Source organism: Mixophyes fleayi, chromosome 4, assembly GCF_038048845.1.
Source record: "Mixophyes fleayi isolate aMixFle1 chromosome 4, aMixFle1.hap1, whole genome shotgun sequence".
Taxonomy (NCBI): Eukaryota; Metazoa; Chordata; class Amphibia; order Anura; family Limnodynastidae; genus Mixophyes; species Mixophyes fleayi.
The window spans coordinates 341,661,152-341,682,531 of record NC_134405.1 but is presented as its reverse complement, the minus strand read 5'-3'; the positions used below and the strand labels follow the sequence as shown (position 1 = coordinate 341,682,531).

At 42.8% G+C, this 21,380-nt stretch overlaps 1 protein-coding gene and 1 long non-coding RNA gene across 2 annotated transcripts in view; one reads left to right on the top strand and one right to left on the bottom strand.

The window, feature by feature from the left end:
- LRTM2 (leucine rich repeat transmembrane protein 2) overlaps positions 1-21,380 on the top strand; it is a 733,960-nt gene that overhangs the window by 405,407 nt on the left and 307,173 nt on the right. The window lies entirely within an intron of this gene.
- LOC142150325 (uncharacterized) lies at positions 12,933-14,733 on the bottom strand. The gene is made up of 3 exons (XR_012691083.1): positions 14,683-14,733; positions 13,356-13,408; positions 12,933-12,991 (listed from the first exon to the last, which is right to left on the bottom strand). It is a non-coding gene; the product is annotated as an uncharacterized LOC142150325 (long non-coding RNA).

Below are 21,380 nucleotides of genomic sequence, written 5' to 3'. Positions count from 1 at the left end.
CATCCAGGGCACACATTCCTTGCCCTGGCTCAGTCACCACGCTCAGACTTCCAGGCAATGCTGGGGGAGCCTGGGAGCTTCCACCCCAGGTCCCCAGCTACAACTCTCCTCTCCTGTGTCTTCTCTCTCTTTCTGACACTTTAAAGATCGTGCCTTTAAATGAAAAAGTCAGTCTTCATTGCACGACTATGTGCAAGTGCAACAGGGACATTTTTTTCGGTTTACAAAGTCAAACAATAACACTTCGACCCTGTCTGTCTGGGGTCTCTCAATGACGAATTGTCTGTAGCATGTTTGGAGGAGGTATTGTGGCCCCGGTATCAAATTGGGTACCGGGGCCACCCCACTATGCAGTCCAGATACTTGTTTGGTGGAATTCCGACACGTGGAGGGTTTTTTAATTATATTGTGGCCTCGGTACCAAATTGTGTACCGGGGCCACCACACTACGCAGTCAAGATACTTGTTTGGTGGAATTCAGACCAGTTGAGGGTTTTATTATTATATTGTGTGGACCACTCTATCTATACCACACTACAACTCTATACCACTCTATTTCCTACTTTAATTCTATTTAATTCTATTTCCTACTTTAATTCTATTACTAATTAATTACCATAAAGAGGAACAAAAAAAACCAATTTTACCAAAAGTATAATATGACTTAGACTTACAAACACTACACTTTAAAGATCGTGCCTTTAAATGAAAAAGTCAGTCTTCATTGCACGACTATGTGCAACAGGGACATTTTTTTGGGTTTACAAAGTCAAACAATAACACTTCGACCCTGTCTGTCTGGGGTCTCTCAATGACGAATTGTCTGTAGCATGTTTGGAGGAGGTATTGTGGCCCCGGTACCAAATTGTGTACCGGGGCCACCACACTACGCAGTCAAGATACTTGTTTGGTGGAATTCAGACCAGTTGAGGGTTTTATTATTATATTGTGTGGACCACTCTATCTATACCACACTACAACTCTATACCACTCTATTTCCTACTTTAATTCTATTTAATTCTATTTCCTACTTTAATTCTATTACTAATTAATTACCATAAAGAGGAACAAAAAAAACCAATTTTACCAAAAGTATAATATGACTTAGACTTACAAACACTACACTTTAAAGATCGTGCCTTTAAATGAAAAAGTCAGTCTTCATTGCACGACTATGTGCAACAGGGACATTTTTTTGGGTTTACAAAGTCAAACAATAACACTTCGACCCTGTCTGTCTGGGGTCTCTCAATGACGAATTGTCTGTAGCATGTTTGGAGGAGGTATTGTGGCCCCGGTACCAAATTGTGTACCGGGGCCACCACACTACGCAGTCAAGATACTTGTTTGGTGGAATTCAGACCAGTTGAGGGTTTTATTATTATATTGTGTGGACCACTCTATCTATACCACACTACAACTCTATACCACTCTATTTCCTACTTTAATTCTATTTAATTCTATTTCCTACTTTAATTCTATTACTAATTAATTACCATAAAGAGGAACAAAAAAAACCAATTTTACCAAAAGTATAATATGACTTAGACTTACAAACGCTACACTTTAAAGATCGTGCCTTTAAATGAAAAAGTCAGTCTTCATTGCACTACTATGTGCAACAGGGACATTTTTTTGGGTTTACAAAGTCAAACAATAACACTTCGACCCTGTCTGTCTGGGGTCTCTCAATGACGAATTGTCTGTACCATGTTTGGAGGAGGTATTGTGGCCCCGGTATCAAATTGGGTACCGGGGCCACCCCACTATGCAGTCCAGATACTTGTTTGGTGGAATTCAGACACGTGGAGGGTTTTTTAATTATATTGTGGCCTCGGTACCAAATTGTGTACCGGGGCCACCACACTACGCAGTCAAGATAGATAGATGCGTATTGCGTATCATAGATAAAGTACATTCAGTGGTGTGGGGCAAATTGAAAAATATTCCAAATGCACTGACATTATCAAAAACAAGAGGTTGTCACACGCTAAAACTCCAACATGTATATGATGGAGAGGATGGAGGAGCAGCCGTATGTGTAGTGTAATGCAGATCTGTTGAAGGTTTTTTATATATTTTATTGTGGTGCCCAGTGCCCACTCCTCTACGCAGTCCAGATACATTTATTGGTGCGAATCATAAAAGTTCAGGGTTTTTAATATATATTGTGGTGACCCACTCCTCTACGCAGTCCAGGTACATTTATTGGTGCGATTCATAAAAGTTCAGGGTTTTTAATATATCTTGTGGTGACCCACTCCTCTACGCAGTCCAGGTACATTTATTGGTGCGAATCATAAAAGTTCAGGGTTTTTAATATATTGTGGTGACCCACTCCTCTACGCAGTCCAGGTACAATTATTGGTGCGAATCATAAAAGTTCAGGGTTTTTAATATATTGTGGTGACCCACTCCTCTACGCAGTCCAGGTACAATTATTGGTGCGAATCATAAAAGTTCAGGGTTTTTAAGATATTGTGGTGACCCACTCCTCTACGCAGTCCAGGTACAATTATTGGTGCGAATCATAAAAGTTCAGGGTTTTTAAGATATTGTGGTGACCCACTCCTCTACGCAGTCCAGGTACAATTATTGGTGCGAATCATAAAAGTTCAGGGTTTTTAATATATTGTGGTGACCCACTCCTCTACGCAGTCCAGGTACAATTATTGGTGCGAATCATAAAAGTTCAGGGTTTTTAAGATATTGTGGTGACCCACTCCTCTACGCAGTCCAGGTACATTTATTGGTGCGAATCATAAAAGTTCAGGGTTTTTAAGATATTGTGGTGACCCACTCCTCTACGCAGTCCAGGTACATTTATTGGTGCGATTCATAAAAGTTCAGGGTTTTTAATATATATTGTGGTGACCCACTCCTCTACGCAGTCCAGAAAGATACCTTGTTGCAACGTTTTGGACTAATAACTATATTGTGAGGTGTTCACAATACACTGTAAATTAGTGGAAATGCTTGTTATTGAATGTTATTGAGGTTAATAATAGCCTAGGAGTGAAAATAAGCCCAAAAACTTGATTTTTAAACTTTTTATGTTTTTTTCAAAAAAAATCCGAATCCAATACCTTAAATCCGAACCGAGACCTTTCGTCAAGTGTTTTGCGAGACAAATCCGAACCTCAAAAATAACGAAAATCCGGATCCAAAACACAAAACACGAGACCTCAAAAGTCGCCGGTGCACATCCCTAATTGAAACATCTCCACATTACTTCAGTCTTAGAAGACAATACATTACATTGTCAATTAATTACATTTTCTTCTGTTACCAGGTGACAAAACAAACTCTGGTAGCAGCCCCATCACGGTAGTCCCATTGTCTCTTTTGACCTCTGTCTCTCAAGCTGACCGCGTTAGCCTGCATAGCCTTCCAGGAAGATGAGGGGGTCGGGCGAGTGGAGAGTGTTGCAGGCCCCCCTGCAAAACCACAACAAACAGAATCAGGTAATTACCCTTATTGTGTACAATATAGAATATAACACCACTAGACTTGTGTATATTTCTGTACCATTGTTCACTCTCTACCATTGTTTTCTTTTCCAGGATTAAATGGATAACTCCAAATCAATTTGGTTTAAGATATTTTATTCACTTTTTCTTAGATGCGGAGCCACCACCCACTGTGAGTGATCAGTCAGAGGAGCAGGAGGAGGAGCTGTCAGAGACCCCGCCTTCTTCACCGCCTGCTGGTCCTGCACATTGTCCATCTGTGCGGTCACTGGAAGCCATAGATAAATGGGACAAGACCACCAAAGAGCTCCTACTAACCATCAATCGCAGCCTTCGGTAGACGAAGCACCAGGAAGGAGTGCCAATTAACACGGAGAAGAAGGGCCTGATGGAGAGCATTTTGAACGCTATAAATGGATTTGGCCAATCCCTGCAGCCATACTGAACCGGCTGCTCGCCGTGGTTCCCCACATGTGATACCAGTGAGCCTGAGCCTAAGGAAGCAGAGGACTCAAGACCTGGCTCTGCTCCTACAGCCCCCAGAGCTCGGGAGGCACCGAGACAGGTGCGGAGTCCCTGAGGGGATAAGGCACAGATAGCTGAAATAACAGCAACATATTGCAAAAAATATATAAAAATTATAAACTGCATAACCTGGATGTGTTTCACTCTCTTAACCATAACCTCCTAATGACATATACAAGCTTACTTAACTTATCTAATAATAAAGACACTGAGACTTATGAAAGTGGCTAAAGAAGGTCACAGTTTATTAGTTATTAAATAAATGGCGGTGAAAGTGAACCGTGAGGCAGCTAAATCAAACTGATATTTGGAACCAAGCGTGGATGGCTGACTCCACGTACCCGGGACACATCCTTAACTGCCTGGCCAACGCTAATTCTGACGTCAGAGTGACTAAGCCCCCTCCCGACTACGCATGGGCCGCCCTCAGATGCGGGCCAAGGGATCCTCATCAAAAAGGACCTCGTCACGTTCCTGAATGGGGATAGCACCTGTGGTCAAACAGTGATAACGCTGTAACGATCAGCCACTGCCCACAGTGACTTCCTACCAACTGTGCCTGCTTTGTGGCGTGGGGAGGAACCAGGTTAAAACTCATACGCCACGGAAGCAGGGAGGTCTATAAAGGGCATGGGTGGGTGGGATCTCGAGCAGTGAATGAGAAAGGACATGTGACATGCTAGGACTTATATACACAGATCTCCAGGCACTCCCCTTCCTTCCTCATTGGTCGGCCTGGGATGTGGCATCTTACTTGCAGGTAAGGTTAACCTCACTTACTGCCACATATATATGCGTCTAAGTCCTTTCGTCCATATGAGAGTACAGGTTGTTCATAGTCATGATGGGCAACATGTTCAGATGAGTAGATAAAATATATTCTGCATAGTGAAACGTGTGTTGAGTCCATTGTGAATTTTTTTTGCTAAGGAATCTGCTATAAACACATCGCAGCCACATTCTCCTGCAGCGTGTATACATCATGGACTAAAAGTATCATTCCAAATTTCAATGGTTTAGGCCATCAATTCCTATATATCTGTGGGCAAGGATAGAATTGAACAATGTGCATTATTTTTAGTTTGTTTAGTTGAGCTTTAGTTTTATATATTTAGATTATACTTACAGCTGAAGTATTGCTGAATCACATAATAATCATCCGTTTCTGCAAGAAGCTCCTATATGTCAGGAGACAGAACATTTCTTTTTTTTAAAAAAAAAGTAGTAATAAAAATGATATTAATTAAAAAGAACATAGAAAATATTTAGCATAATATATAAATCATATCCAGCCAGGGTACCACTGACACAGGCGGGATGGATACCATCTACATGTAGGAGCAGAAATCGACATTCGGCAGATCAGGCAATGTTTTTCCAGTCTTCAAATGTCCAGTTTTGGTGAGCCTGTGCCGCTGTAGTCCATAGTTTCCTGCCCTTATAATGAGGTTCCCAATAAACAACGTAAATGAAAATCACAAAGGTGTCACATGTAAAATAGACAGTCCCAACATCTCCTGACTTTATGATTTATTTAAGGCTAAAACGAGTAATATTTTAGAGAGATAACGAAAGTTATATTTAATAAAAGGGATATTGGTAAAGTGTTAGGAGTAGGGACGTGACAGTACACTTTTGCACGGCGCTCGCCCTTCTAGTTTGCGGAGGTGTCTTCAAAGACCGTAAAACAGACATGCAAATTGCACTTTGTAGAGCGCTGAACAGGCCATCTAATCGGACAAGTGCAAAACCAAAGTGGTATTTGGTGTGCTCCGGCACACAATGTGACTGAGGTCCAGTGTGTGTAAGAGATGGGTACACTGTGGAATATGAGTTTTTATTAGATGGCATGAAATGAATGTAACTAATTAGGAGCGTCTGCATAGCAGAACAGCAATCAGTACAGACTTCATGTATATTGGTGTCATTTATCTGCAACTGCTGATAATCTGATTATCCTTTAATCCATACTTGCCAACTCTCCCGGGAAATGTCCGGGAGACTCTCGAAATTTGGGCAAGTCTCCCGCATCCCGCAACTGCCTAGTCTAAATGACGCGATAAGCTGTGAATCGCATAATTTTATCCCCGGCATTTCCGTCGCAGGGGCGGGGCCAGAATGACGTGTTTGGCCCCCTCCCGTCCTCTAGTCACACCCCTCTCCTGGACTACACTTGCTGAAAGTAGGCAAGTATGCTGTAATCTGTGATGTAACTGCATTACAACATTGATGTTTTGCTAAACTGCATTATTACAGGTGTAATACGCAGCTTACTGTGTTTTCCTCTCCAAGATCCACATTATTTTCTGGGTAGAAAATATACTGAAAAGTTAATGTCCTCTGAATATTTTTATAAATACTCCCATCCTCTCGCTGGTCAATTTCTTGCCCATTTCTTTTCCAATTCTTGGTCCCTGTCCTGATATAATGACATTTATTAAATATTAGGGGGTACATAGGGGGAGGCAAACTGGGGCAGCTGTCACAGGCAGCAATGTTTAGGGGGCAATAGAGCAAAAATTATTATTTTCAAAATGCCAACTTTCTTGGTGCAGATATAAAATATAAATGGTATTTACTTTGGTAGCTCTAATAATCTAATAATGCTTAAAATGAATATATTTGTCTTTTATAATGTACACAAATCATATACAAAAGTTTATGGTAGATGTCTTTCTTAACATTAATGAATTAATTTAACACAGGGAACCGCAGTTGGGGGCAGACTATTCTGTAGCAGGTGAAATGGGTGTCGGATGGTTTGTTAAAATGTGAGTTAGTTAGATATACTATATTTTAGTTTCCAGCCATCACCTCTTGATTTACGATGGGCAAATTGAAGTTTCGGCGGCACAAATGCAGCTCTGGAACCGCAGTGGTTTTTGCAGCTGCAGTCTCAGTTAATGTTATAGGTTTGCAGGGCAGAACGGTCACAGTTATAGAGGAAATGACATCTGCACACAACGGGGAGGCGTTTGGTGGAGTCAGGGCGTTCGGTTCCTGGCGCGTCACAGAGTAGGTACAACGATGCATCTCATTTTGCAGAGCAGCGCATGAACGAGATTTGAAATGATTGTAATGAGGTGCGTCCCTTGCCAGGTGCGGCCTTTCCCACTCTGCAAAAGAATTTTAATTTTACACCAGCTCAGAACTGGGAGTACTCAGCCATCCGCACTAGTACTTGGAACTTAAACTAGCCCCCTAGTTGGAGCAAGAGATACATCAGTAAACCAGCGTACTTCTGTGTGCACCTGAGTTTGTCTTGGACATGACTGTACGAGAACACCCTTACTGTATATTGCCTACGTGAGTTCGCCCATTCCCCACCCTGTTCACTCCCCTAAATCAGTGGCTGTAGTAAGTGTCTTTGCACTCAGAGGTGACTTGGACGTGGCTGCGTTCTATTGCGTACCGTCCGGGTCTGGGCAAGCGCAGGGTATTTTCTGCTGACGATAGCACCCATTTGCGGGATACGTTCCTTAATGACTCAAACCTAAGGTGTGCATTGAATGAGGCACCTGATTGGACCTGAATCACAGCTATCAATTTAGATGCTTCATTTTTATCCACATTACTGACCATAGGAGATGGAATACCCTGGACAACTGCATTCCTCTGTACTGAAAACAGTCTTCCTTCCCTAGCTTCACTTCCAGAACCCAAGTCCCCTGGAATCTGCCATAATCCACAGACTAGACTAACTTTAGAGAGTCGCAGACATATGCTCACATTGAAACAGTGTAATAGTCACAAACAGTCTGGGGTATCTGCAGTATGCATGACCAGTATCCTTGAAGAAGAGGGGCAAGTGCAGCATTTGGAGGGAGGATTTGAAATGTAAATGGTGTCGTAAAATGATCACAAAGGAAAACACATGATTTTCATTTTTCCTATTTTGCCATCTCTTTTTGGCTATTAAAAGTATTTACCACTTTGAGATTTTTACACATTTTACTTTCTAACATCATAGAATCATAATGGATTTATCCCAGAATCCCTACCACTGATAAAAACATAACAGTCCACAATGCCAAAACAAAATAGCTAAACATTTTTCTTAAGTAATTACAAATATAAAACGGACAACGATTGCTTGAGCATTTTGCCCAAGTAATCCCTGCTGTAATTAGTTGTCTTCAGAGGTCACATAAGTAATTGGATCCCACCTGTGTACAATTAGTGTTTCACGTAATCTGAAAATAAACACACGTGTCTGTGAGAGGTCCTACAGTTGGTCAAAGCTTCATCATGAAGTTCAAAGAAAATTCAAATAGAACATGTTAATGATCAGCACTGGTCAAAGGAGGTTATAATGAGATTTCCAAACTGTTTACCATCCCCCAGAGCACTATCACATCCATCATAAAGAAATTAAGATAATGTGGCACAACTGTGAATTTGTCTAGAACAAAACTGAATATCCCTCCGAGAAGGGTACTTGTCAGGGTACCCACCAAGAGGAGCCTGGCAGCTCTGTCAGTTTAGATTTCCATTGCAGAGTTGATAAAACCTATCCATAGGACAACAGTAGCCTGGCTACATGAAATCTTGCCTAGAATTTGTCTGAAAGCATGGGGAAGATCTTTATACCAAGTGGAGAAAGATTATCTGTCCTGATGAGACCAAGATTGAACGTTTGGCTTCAATGCTAGGCAGAAATCTAACGCAGCACGTGATTCCAAAAGAACGATCCCTACATTGAATCATGCTGGTGGTATAATGTTATGGGATTTTTCCTCTGCATCAAGGACTGGAAAACTTGATAAAATCGAGGGCAAATTGAGTGGACTAAGATGTAGCCAAATCTTGCAGAAAAATCTGCTGCAGTCAACAGCCGGTCAGTGAGCCGAAGCGTACAGCAAATGCCACATTGGAGTGGCTTAAATACCGAGCAAATCATTGTTCCAGAGTAGCCCGGTCAAAGCTAAATCACATTCCCAATCTGTGGAATGGTTTGAAAATTCCCCACCAAGGGTCCTCTTGTAACCGAAAATGACAAAGCAGAATTGGCGAAAATTGCAGTTTCTTGGTGTGCAAAGCAGGTAGAAGATTGCCCAAATATACTTACAGCTTTAATTCCTGCTAAATGAGCTTCTACCAAGTATAAAAATAAGGATGTGAATATATATGCAACCAGTCATTTTTTTTTGCAATTATTTAAACTAAAGCTTTAGAGATGTATTTTATATTTGTTAAATGTATTTAGATCGGTGTTAAGAATTAGCATATAAATTCATTTTGATTACATAATATAAGAGAAGAAAATAAAATAAAATGGGAAGAGTGGGGGAGGGGGTGAACACTTTTATATAACACTGTATATAACAGACACACATGGATGGTATATATGGGTCCTGATTAGTATAATTTACAAATAGCATTATAAAGTAAATATTCAATTTTCACTCTGCATCTTTTGAACAATGTTTCATGATTTGGGGGGATTTCGATCATCTGTAATAACTCCCCAATGAAGAGCAATAAAACGAGTTCGAAATGTTCTTGTTCCACCTCAACTCTCATAGCGCATCGATTTCTGGCCACAGGAAACGTATAAATGATGTGACAGTAAAAGCTACTTAAATAGAGAAGGTTGGTTCTCCCAGGTTTTGTAAGTTACTCAGTATTGTTTAATCGGAAACATATGAAAAAGGGTCGACGCTTGATGTTCCCCTTTGGAAAGTAGCAGGGATGAAAGAAAACACCTCTTGTCTGGTCAACCACGTTATTAAGTACAGTCCATCGTTATACAGCGATCTACATTACAATGAAAGGACTGGCTAAACATACACTAGGAGGTCTTGGTGAAGTTTGATTTCACATGATTGCCCTTTTGTGCATATAATTTACATATAAAACTGTTCTCTCTGTACTGTTAGCCATTATGCAATGTGTTATTTTGTTATTATAATTATAACCGGGCTTGTTCATCAAAGGGTTTTTAGCTGACAGGAGTTGAACCCAGTGCGGTTTTCTGCTGCTGCAGCCCATGCATTTCCAGGCTCTACGCGCTGTGCAGTCAGACATGCCCCTCTGCCTACCACCGCTATAACACATTGGTTATTTGAGTTACTGACGCCTCCCTGTCAGCTTGAACCATTGCGCACCGTTCTCTGTAAACTCCAGAGGGGATCAGCATTTTCTGAGATGATCAAACCACCCGGTCTGGCATCAACAATCATTCCACGATCAAATTCACTTGGATCACTTTTCTTCCCCATTTTGGTGTTTGGTCTGAACAACAACTGAACCTTTTCAGCCTGTCTGCATGCTTTTATGATTGTGTTGCTGCCACATGATTGGCTGATTAGATATTTGCATTAACGAGCAGGTACACAGGTGCTTCTTGGCCTTTTGGCTAAGAGTAGGTGTACATGCCCATGGATGCAGTGGGGCTTAAAGACACCCCCCTGTAGGCGATGGGCCGTCACCTGGTCCTCTGGCCAAGAGGTCGGCTGCCTGGAGCCCGAGTTGCTACATGCCCAAAAATGCATTGTGGAGAAAGAGGCACCTGTGCACAGAGTAAGGCCCTCTGCACCTTTAATTTTCAGGCAGCACCATTTTTTTCGCCCTAGCCTGTTGGCCGAGTGCAAGCATCATTTTTATATTTCCGTCCGAAAGGCTGGGGCCTTATGGCACTTATTTATTTATTTATTTATTACACTTGGTACCAAGCACTCTTTTGATTATGTGTCTTTGTTTTTGCCACATTTGGTAGGGGTTTGGGTATAGGATCTTATGGGCGACCCTCTTTCCCCAAGTCATCTGAGGCTCCCTCCTTTTGGAGGGAGCCTTTTATGTCGGTGATATAAAGGGGCCCTCCCTAGCTTCAGCAAAGGAGGGACTGAAGATCTCCCTTTTTTTCCCTCTCTGGGGCCTTTTGGCTTCTACAGGATGGGGAGGCACAGGGCCCTTTCCCTTTTGGGAAGGGTCCAAAGTCCCAATTCCCCAGCACAGTTTGCACTGCGCCGGGTGATTCCGAGTCATGTACCTCGGAAATAAAAAAAAATAATAATAAAAAAAGAGTAGGGTGGTATTGGTTCACATTATGAGAGGGGGTCTCCATGCTCATTGCCCCCCCCCCTGCTCTAGTGGGAGCCTGCTTCTAGCTGTAGCGCTGGTTAATGATTGGGGAGAGGAACTTCTTTAAAGAAATGTATATCTATATATTTAATTAGACATTGTAACAATAAATGACAGTATGAAAGAAACAGTACTAGACTCTGGTTCAATGGGTTTATTGCGAGACCCTGCAGATGGTATGGATCTCCTGTGCGAGCTCCTGAAGATGGTATGGATCTCCTGTGCGAGCTCCTGAAGAGGGTATGGATCTCCTGTGCGAGCTCCTGCAGATGGTATGGATCTCCTGTGCGAGCTCCTGCAGATGGTATGGATCTCCTGTGCGAGCTCCTGCAGATGGTATGGATCTCCTGTGCGAGCTCCTGCAGATGGTATGGATCTCCTGTGCGAGCTCCTGCAGATGGTATGGATCTCCTGTGCGAGCTCCTGCAGATGGTATGGATCTCCTATGCTGGTGCAGATGTTTTAGAGGGAGGTGCAGAAAGTATAGGGTGCTGGGTCTTCTACCCGGTTGGTCTGACTCAGAAGTCCAGTTCTTACCTTAGTCATCTGATACGGTGTAGATGTCCTGCTGCAAGGAAGCAGTGACCAACAGGAGAGGTCGTCACTCTCTGTAGAGATCCATACGTCCCAGCTGGAGCTGGAACGAATGGGTCTCTACAGAGAGCGACAACCTCTCCTTTTGGTCACTGCCTCCTTGCAGCAGGACATCTACACCGTATGGACTGGGGGACAAGGAGTAGACCAACCAGGTAGAGGAGCCTGCACCCTTTCTCCTGATGGGACAAGCTATTATATGGGAACTGGGCCCTCAACCTTGATAGCAAGGTAGGGCCTCAGGATTAACTCCATAGTCTCCATCATCCCTCTTGTGCAGCTCCTGCAGTTGGTGGTAACGGTCGCGTATGTCTGCAGGAGCACATAGAAGAGCAGGAGCAGAATGCCAGACAGGAGCAGCAGCTTGCAGGACCAGCGCATGAGATTGCATATGATGTTAAATAGCAATCTGAAAGAGAAACTATGTTATAGCGATGAACAGTTGCAATCATTTTGAAATAATAATAGGAGAATAATTTACCTCAGTCCTGCAATGCTGCTCCTTTTCTGCTCTTTACGTTTTACAGCACTTTTCATCTGCAGTTGCCGCTCCTAAAGGAAAATCAGTGGTGGGATTATGAGGAGTACGACACAAGATCAGCCACTGAAGTTAGGGAAGTCAGAGTTGGCCGGCCATGCTACGATATTGACCATTTGGTCCCATATTGCAGCAAGTTGCCCCAAAATGAACAGCACATTATTTGCTAATAATCCAATTGAAATCAACTAGTTCAATATCCTGCATAGTTAGGTGTTTCTGGTCATCACCCAACTGTACTAACAGACCCTAGTGTAAGCCAGAGGTAAACTGGCTGCTTGGCCAGAGTGCCTGGATCTTGGCCACAATTTTGTTGATGGTGGTCTTGCTGCAATGTACGCCCAGCTTAGAGAGCTTACAGCCTGTAGGGAAAAGAAAGAGAAGTCCTTCCTCATGGTAATGACTGTAACCACCAGGTATCATGCTAATCACTGCCATTGCTGGCCTCCTGCTCCACGTCAATGCACTATACTAGTGAGAGCTTTGGTGTGGTGCAGGAGACCTGGTGAGATAGGGTCAGAGCACGTATGTTATTAGCACACTGAGCGTCTTAGCTATCTGTCCCTCTCCTGGGATGGGAACCTTTCTTTCTGATAGAAGATGTTTAGTAGTAACAAAAGATGACCTGTGACAGAGGTGGCAGGTACAAATGTCTTACTGCTGACAGTAAATATGATGTCACTTTATATAACATAGAGGAAGGGGCTGATGACATGGACTCACCAGTTCAGTCTTCACCATCTCTGCAGGATCTTCCGCAGCCTCCTCCACAGGTTTCATCCTGAAGGACCAGAAAATATTATTATTTAAACTTATGTCTTCTATTCACAAGAGTTACTGACACAGTCCATGGTCATAGTTCCTATCTGGAGGTTTCTCTTATACGATTTTTTTAATGTAGGATGAGCAACAATTTAACAGTATATAATAGATATTTCTGGAGTTTTTAGAAAATTACAGACAGAGCCTGAATGCAATTAATAGAACAGTATAGACAGATCCTGTCTGGAGTCACCAGTACAGGACTTAAAGACTTCCTGATATTTCTATTGCAGTATGGACAGCACTGATTATATACACAAATGTTCCTCTTTAGAACCGTATAGAATGTATGTGTACATGGAATAAACCATATAGATACTAACAGAGAAGGTGCTTCTGGCTGCGGCTGCCACTCCCGCAGGTTCCTGTTGATAATCTAGGGAAAGAGACACAGAGTGAAATAAATTATACACAACAAATCTTTAGGACAAGTTCCATGGGACTCGGATAAGCCGGCCACAGTCTGTCCCCGCAGGTTATTACCAGGTTACTATACATTTTACAGCAGAACGAGAGAAAATAATTTAATGGAAAAATTAACAAATTGGTCTTAATAAAAAAATATATATTTTGATTTGGTCTAGAAATTTGTCTTGAAGAGTTCATTTAGCAGCAAATTATATAGAACATGAAACAAGAACCCACTCTGATATTATGCAGGATTACAACCATATAAATATCACTCAGGTCAGACATTCAGTATGATCTCTATATCTGATATATCAGATACTGGAACGTGGACCTATTGTGGGAACACCAATCCAGACTATGAAAAATGTTTCGCCATTGATTACACAAAAACTTTAAGCGACAAGTCCCTGTCTGTGCTGTGACGCCCCGTCCTCCTTAACGCTTTATAATTTTTGCTGGTTTTTCAGCAACTTGTTGTCACTGACTAATCCTAGTTTCCCCATTGGCCAAACTAAACTAAACGTATCCCATGTTTTAGGTGGGTAATCACTGTCACCACCAAGCTCCATCACCAGCCTACCAGGAGCCGCTTACACTTCTCGGGGGTGTAGCTGCTGCAGCACCTCTTTGCTGGTTGCTAAAACCTTCTGACCGTTTACATTGGATTGGTACTGCTGGGTAGCTGAACGCAGGTAGACAGGAGATGGAATAAATGGTAAGTTGTTGGTCCCAGGACACAGCTGGATCTTATAGATGGAGCAGAATATCTCTCACCCAGACTGACATTATTTTGTCCCTGATGTCTAGCACCATCTACACTGGGCCCCCCAGATCTCTACTGGACCACTGGGTGAGTGGAATCCATAAGTGTTATACACAGAGGTGGATGTGGGGGTGTATATGGGGGTATCGCCATATCGCCACTTCTTCTACTGTTTATACATAAATACATTACACATTTACATGTCTGTACACTTTACACTAGGCACACATGTAATAAACACAATAAAATATTTCCGGCAACAAAGCACCTGCTCCTCCATCCCGCCCGGCTATCAGTTACTACATACATGAGTCCATGTTATTTACTGGTCACACAGCTGTGTCATGTTCTCTCTGCACCTATGAACTGAGTGCCGTGTAAAATGTACCCTCAGCTCTGAAGTGACGGCACCACGGGTAATGTAAGCAAAGCCACCACCTGAGCGCCACCTCTTTATAGTAACTGTTATACTGTACCTCCTGCTCTGTGGCCAGCAGCCGCAGCCTGGTGAGCCTATTCTTCAGGAGATCATTCTCCCTCATGTAGCTGCTGAGCTGCAATATAGAGAGAATTACATTTAGATCTGAGTATATGAATACGTAGCGCACACCATATTGTATATTTGTGTAACACATTGTGTAGTGCCCTCTCCTCGCACAAAGGGGCTTATTTGCAGGGTACGGTTATGTTGCTGCGCCGCTGTGTCCAAGTTTCTAGGAGGCTTTGATTTGTACCATAAATCAGACTATAAATGAACAGAATAAGTGCGGATCGTTCCCTGTCACTCTATAACATTATTTGGCAAACAGAAGACTACGTAGGGGATTTTTTGGACGGAGTAAACGTAAGACCACCTGGATGTCCTCTATTTTATTAAACAAATGACAGAATTTGACCAATTTTACTGTAACACTGTTTTACTGTAGAATTTTACTGTACAACTATTATTATATCTGGAGTTCTGTAGCACATTCTGATGTGATATTATATAAATATCTACTTATAAATCACTGCAGCCATTTATTCCAGAAATTATGACTTTTTTATGCTAGTAAGGCCCAATGTGGGCATTAGATGGAGGAGACAGATTCAGCCGACTGTCTTGTAGGATAACGAGAACGATGGGCCCTGATACAATACCAGTTAGGACACTGAGGCAATAATCCAGAGGACAGAGCGTCTCCATACAAACTACTGTGGAAGACCTTGAAAAGAGATAAATAAAGCTCTGGGTTGAGAGCATAGTTAGTTGTCTACTCTCCCGAAATTTTCCGGGAGGCTCCCAAATTTCGTGGAGTCCTCCAAAGCTCTCGGAAGAGTAGGCAAACCTCCCGGGCCTTGAATTTCTGTATTTTATAGTAGGGGCGGGGCTATAGTGACGTAACGACATCGCAACGCCTCCTGCTACCCTCAGTCACATGATCTGTACTCTGGATCTCCTGGATTACAGATTTAAAAAGTAGGCAAGTATGGTTGAGAGTGTTTATGTTCTATGAAATTGGGAGATATTACTACTTAATGTGTTTATATGAATACACCCGGGGTGATTGCTAGGTATATAATACACCCGGGGTGATTGCTGGGTATATAATACACCCGGGGTGATTGCTGGGTATATAATACACCCGGGGTGATTGCTGGGTATATAATACACCCGGGGTGATTGCTGGGTATATAATACACCTGGGGTGATTGCTGGGTATATAATACACCCGGGGTGATTGCTGGGTATATAATACACCCACAGTGATTGCTGGGTATATAATACACCCGGGGTGATTGCTGGGTATATAATACACCTGGGGTGATTGCTGGGTATATAATACACCCGGGGTGATTGCTGGGTATATAATACACCCGGGGTGATTGCTGGGTATATAATACACCCAGGGTGATTACTGGGTATATAATACACCCGGGCTGATTGCTGGGTATATAATACACCCGGGGTGATTGCTGGGTATATAATACACTCGGGGTGATTGCTGGGTATATAATACACCCGGGGTGATTGCTGGGTATATAATACACCCGGGGTGATTGCTGGGTATATAATACACCCGGGGTGATTGCTGGGTATATAATACACCCAGGGTGATTACTGGGTATATAATACACCCGGGGTGATTGCTGGGTATATAATACACCCGGGGTGATTGCTGGGTATATAATACACCCGGGGTGATTGCTGGGTATATAATACACCCGGGGTGATTACTGGGTATATAATACACCCGGGGTGATTGCTGGGTATATAATACACCCGGGGTGATTGCTGTATATACTACAGTAATAAAGTGTGTGGACAAAGCTTCAGTTTTGGTCTTATGGGACACTTGCGAGGAGAGAATGCACCACGGCTGTGACTATCATCACATTGGAATATTAAGTGATATAATGATGGACTGACCAGGCTTGATAGCAGCTCCTCTCTTCCTTCAAAGATGTCGCATTTTCTTTCCTGTCCAGGGAATAATGCAGATATAAGGTCAGTTTTAGAGCGTGAGAGAGAAATAAGAGAGAAAGAGAGACAGAGAGAGAGAGTGACAGAGGGCGAGAGAGAGAGAGAGAGAGAGAGTGACAGAGGGTGAGAGAGAGACAGAGGGTGAGAGAGACAGAGACAGAGATGGAGAAAGAGAGAGAGTGACAGACAGTGAGAGAGAGACAGATAAATGTATGTCACACTTTCCGTACTTTTATTTTTCAGTACAGACAGTGGGCATCACATTATTAATCCCGTCTATAATGTGAATAGTAGGAAACTGAATCTGTACCGTGAGTCAGTTTCCAGCCGTTCGCATGGTGAGGGATATTAACCTTTTAGTGTCCCACTGCCACGCGGATGTCGGAGCAGGAACTGATGTGAATGTATATAGTCTCTGTAAGAGTAATGTGTATATGTTGCCGCTATATATATATATATATATATGTATATATATAAATATATAAAGCGCTCCTGAAAGCTGGAGGCTACACATGAAGCGTGGGATCATGCACAATGACATGTCACACACATTGTTCATAGTATCACAATGGCCATATTCCAATCATACCTCCCAGATGTCCTGATTTAGGTGGGACAGTCACGAATTGACGCCACTGTGCCGCCATTCCACCAGTCGGCACGTTTGTCCCCAGACAAGTTGGGGGGTTTGTTAGAGAAGGGGAATTGGAGACAGCCTAATGCTTCAGAAGCGCTTAGCACGGCCCCAGAGACCGTCACACGCCCCTCAGCCTGGCATGACCACACCGTGTTGTGATTACCTCTGTACGTGTATGTTTGTATGTATACAAATGGTTATAGATAGTTGTCATACCAACTGCTGCTTGATCCACAGTTCTTCTGCCTCCACTTGCCGGCTCTCCCCCAGTTGTTTCCACAGGGTCTCAAGCTCAATATTATTCGACCTGGATAGACAAGTAGAGAATACATTCTTATTTACCTGCTAATTTAATATACACCAGTGCCAGACAAACAGCCAGGCATAGTCCGATCGGTGAGCAACAGGAAACGGGATCCATGGCTACAAATAACAATCAGTTACAGGTTGTGAGTGTGACAACTATGTGGGGAGGGCCCTTGACAACACCACTAGAACTTTGAAAAAAAATCCCACCCCGACCATAATAAGGGATTTCCTGTTTCAGCCGTTACAGGCATCACAGGACGCACCAGATTGGGTGAGTGCAGGTACGTTTCATTTTTTTCTTTTATTATAATATCATTTTAGCTTTTTGTGGCGTTATCACTTTAATGTCTGCTGATAATACAAATGTTTCCCCTTTGCGATAAGATGATAGCAGGGTTCAGAAACAGCACGTAATAGAAATCATCTCTGTAAAGAGCGAATGATGGAATATTTACATTTAATTATTCACATTCAATGCAGTTTAAAATGTGCAACATAAAATAAAACAAATATTTAAACTTACATACAGGAAAGGAGAATCTACACTGGGCAGTGGGCTATATATTATTATCAGGGAGAGGACAGGTCACTGCCTCCCACAACTTCCACAAAATCATCTAATTAAATACTCTGTGCTGCTGGGGCACCTGCTCCTTCTACTATATAACTCTCAGTCTGTGGCTTCCTGCTGCCTCCATTCCCATCCACACATCATGTCACTGCCCCTGTCACATGCAGTCCTGTCCTCACTGACACATCACTCATCTACTGATATACTCTGTGCTGTGCTCTAAACATTAACAGGTTCTCTCATACTTATCACATGCACCTTCACAATTAGACCTCACCTCATAACTCCTGTAAACAGCTTTCAATAGAGAGACTTATGAAAAACACAGCTGTGTGTTTGACTTCTTCGCTCTCTCTGAGCTGCCTCTCTGCACTGTCCCTGGGCAGTGTGGTCACTCACTATGATGTCAAGTGCGTGATGTCACAGTGCGTGATGTCACCAGGGCCTGTTGAAAGAGGCAGACCTGATAAAATAGGGACACTGCTGTGGCAAATTATAATGGGGGGTGTTTAAGAGCTGCCCATCCAAGCTCAGTTGTGTAAGAATTAGGGATGTGCAGCGGCGACTTTTGAGGTCTCGTGTTTTGTGTTTTGGATCCGGATTTTCGTTATTTTTGAGGTTCGGATTTGTCTCGCAAAACACTTGACGAAAGGTCTCGGTTCGGATTTAAGGTATTGGATTCGGATTTTTTTTGAAAAAAACATTAAAAGTTTAAAAATCAAGTTTTTGGGCTTATTTTCACTCCTAGGCTATTATTAACCTCAATAACATTCAATAACAAGCATTTCCACTAATTTACAGTGTATTCTGAATACCTCACAATATAGTTATTAGTCCAAAACGTTGCAAAAAGGTATCTTTCTGGACTGCGTAGAGGAGTGGGTCACCACAATATATATTAAAAACCCTGAACTTTTATGATTCGCACCAATAATTGTACCTGGACTGCATAGAGGAGTGGGTCACCACAATATCTTAAAAACCCTGAACTTTTATGATTCGCACCAATAATTGTACCTGGACTGCGTAGAGGAGTGGGTCACCACAATATATTAAAAACCCTGAACTTTTATGATTCGCACCAATAATTGTACCTGGACTGCGTAGAGGAGTGGGTCACCACAATATATTAAAAACCCTGAACTTTTATGATTCGCACCAATAAATGTACCTGGACTGCGTAGAGGAGTGGGTCACCACAATATATTAAAAACCCTGAACTTTTATGATTCGCACCAATAATTGTACCTGGACTGCGTAGAGGAGTGGGTCACCACAATATCTTAAAAACCCTGAACTTTTATGATTCGCACCAATAATTGTACCTGGACTGCGTAGAGGAGTGGGTCACCACAATATATTAAAAACCCTGAACTTTTATGATTCGCACCAATAATTGTACCTGGACTGCGTAGAGGAGTGGGTCACCACAATATCTTAAAAACCCTGAACTTTTATGATTCGCACCAATAGTTGTACCTGGACTGCGTAGAGGAGTGGGTCACCACAATATATTAAAAACCCTGAACTTTTATGAATCGCACCAATAAATGTACCTGGACTGCGTAGAGGAGTGGGTCACCACAATATATATAATAAGAAAACCACCAACTTGTTTGATTCGCACCAATAAATGTACCTGGACTGCGTAGAGGAGTGGGTCACCACAATATATTAAAAACCCTGAACTTTTATGAATCGCACCAATAAATGTACCTGGACTGCCTAGAGGAGTGGGCACTGGGCACCACAATAAAATATATAAAAAACCTTCAACAGGTCTGCATTACACTACACATACGGCTGCTCCTCCATCCTCTCCATCATATACATCTTGGAGTTTTAGCGTGTGACAACCTCTTGTTTTTGATAATGTCAGTGCATTTTGAATATTTTTCAATTTGCCCCACACCACTGAATGTACTTTATCTATGATACGCATCTATCTATCTTGACTGCGTAGTGTGGTGGCCCCGGTACACAATTTGGTACCGAGGCCACAATATAATTAAAAAACCCTCCACGTGTCAGAATTCTAAAAAAACAAGTATCTGGACTGCGTAGTGGGGTGGCCCCGGTACCCAATTTGATACCGGGGCCACAATAAAATAAATACACCCTCCACGTGTCAGAATTCCACCAAACAAGTATCTTGACTGCGTAGTGTGGTGGCCCCGGTACACAATTTGGTACCGAGGCCACAATATAATTAAAAAACCCTCCACGTGTCGGAATTCCACCAAACAAGTATCTGGACTGCATAGTGGGGTGGCCCCGGTACCCAATTTGATACCGGGGCCACAATACCTCCTCCAAACATGCTCCAGACAATTCGTCATTGACAGACCCCAGACAGACAGGGTCGTAGTGTTATTGTTTGACTTTGTAAACCCAAAAAAATGTCCCTGTTGCACTTGCACATAGTCGTGCAATGAAGACTGACTTTTTCATTTAAAGGCACGATCTTTAAAGTGTCAGAAAGAGAGAGAAGACACAGGAGAGGAGAGTTGTAGCTGGGGACCTGGGGTGGAAGCTCCCAGGCTCCCCCAGCATTGCCTGGAAGTCTGAGCGTGGTGACTGAGCCAGGGCAAGGAATGTGTGCCCTGGATGAGGGGGAGAACTCCATGCCACTATAGTGAACCCAAGAGAGAGGGGGACACTGCACATGGAAGAGGCCCTGGAGTGAGGGCTGCTACAAGAGGCATGGTAGCTGTAGTGTCAGATCCTGAGGCTGAGAGTACACAGAGTGACGTGTCAGAGCACAGGAGACATTATCCCCGCAGAGGAGGGATGAGCTGCAGTTGAGAGGTCTGTTGTTGAAATAGGACATGCACACTTTAACAAACCAATCATTTCAGCGACAGGGCCTACCAAACAACTTTGACTGAAATGATTGGTTTGTTTGGGCCCCCACACCAAAAAAGCTATTCATCTCTCCCTGTACAGACTAAACAGGCTCTACTGAGGCAAGATGTCGTCCTCATCCTCAACCTCTGATTCCTCTCCCCCTACAGTGTGTACTTCCTCCTCATCACACATTATCAATTCGTCCCCGCTGGACTCCACAACCACAGGTCCCTCTGTAGTATCTGGAGGGCAGTGCTGTACTTCATTGAGGAATTGATTATTCATTTTTATAAACATCATTTTTTCAACGTTGTGAGGAAGCAACCTCCTTCGCCGCTCACTGACC